Source organism: Elephantulus edwardii, unplaced genomic scaffold (assembly GCF_000299155.1).
Source record: "Elephantulus edwardii isolate Elephantulus edwardi_28Jun2011 unplaced genomic scaffold, EleEdw1.0 scaffold00019, whole genome shotgun sequence".
Classification (NCBI taxonomy): Eukaryota; Metazoa; Chordata; class Mammalia; order Macroscelidea; family Macroscelididae; genus Elephantulus; species Elephantulus edwardii.
In genome coordinates, this window is record NW_006399769.1 from 4,330,871 (window position 1) to 4,332,335 (window position 1,465).

The following is a 1,465-nucleotide window of genomic DNA, read 5'->3' on the forward strand; positions in this document are numbered from 1 at the left end:
GGAGGCGATTGTTCCTCCTTCTTCAGCAGAGCATCTGGTGGATTTGAACCGCGCACCTCTAGGATTGCAGTGCAGTTTCCTGCCACTAGGCCACAAGCGCTCGCCAATCCTAGTCTTTTTAAATATGACATTAAAATATTACGTATCTTGATCGCTGAGTTAGTAAGAAGCCCTGGTGGCACTGTGGGTTGGTCATTGGGCTGCTTCCAAAAGTTGAGCTATTGGAATCCACCAGCTGCTCTGGGGGAGAAAGATGTGGCCATCTGTTCCTTCAAAGGCATCCGGCCTCTGAAACCCTCTGGAGCCGTTGTACTTTGTCCAAAAGGGTCTCTACAAGGCAGAACAGATCTGATGGCTGTGAGGGTAGGATTTTACTGAGTTATTGGCATCTCTTACATTTTTTGTCTAAAACTAACCTGTACTTCACCTGCTTCACATTAACCCCAGTCCTATTTGGAAGTCTCTAAAGCCAAGTATTTCTTAGAGATTCCTGACTAATCTGTGTTTCACATCATCTCTCTACTCTTATTCTGGATTAGTCCTATCTCATGCAACACAAGGACACAGGATTGCAAAGCATTGACCAGAATTTCTTCTCTTTTGTATTTCACACAGGAAATAAGTTCACATTTCAAGGCACTCTGAATGGTCTTCCTAAGCAAAATTTCAGATTATACTCAATAAGGTCTATTGCTTTCTCAATGATTAAGAATTCTTTTTTTTTTTTTTTAATTATTAAGAATTCTTAAAAGAGAACCTTCACATTTCCAACACCTTTCCTTGAGTCCTGGGTAAGATTATACAAAGGCAGCACCAGATTTTAAACAACTTCAATGAGACTTCTCCTTTCACCTACAGTTCTTTCTGTCTGTATGAGCATTGCTAGGGTACAGGAAAAACTTCACCAAACAACATGTCTCGCTTCTCTTGGATGAATGTTTAAATAAAGTGTGCCTGCTTTTGTAATGTCTCTACTACTAAGTTAATCTTCCACTTTTCTATTTTCAAACTTAACCAACTGAAAATAAGTATTCTCAAAGAACACTAAACACCTGGCATAAAGTAAGTTCAGCCTTGTGGTGTTGACACGTAACAACTCTCTGAACAGATATGAGCCCTGTCCTATCCTGTGCCATCCTCACAATCTCTGACACACTTGATCCCATTGCTACAGTGTTAGAATAACTTTCTATTGAGTTTCCTGGGCTACAAAATCAAAAAGGGAGGAGAGGTATGCCTTTGAGTTAGCAGAGCAACTCTGTACAGACTACACCACCAAACGATTAAGGTGAAACTCTTACCTGAGGAAGGGACCGTTTTAAAATAATCCTGTGCTCTGAAATTCATGTGAAAAGAAAATTAAGCTCTTGGAAGAATGTTTGGAAGACAAAATTCCAAACGTTTTCTTCTTATGTCGTCCTTCCTTTGGATGGAAAAACAGGCATATGCATTGAGTAAAATACCC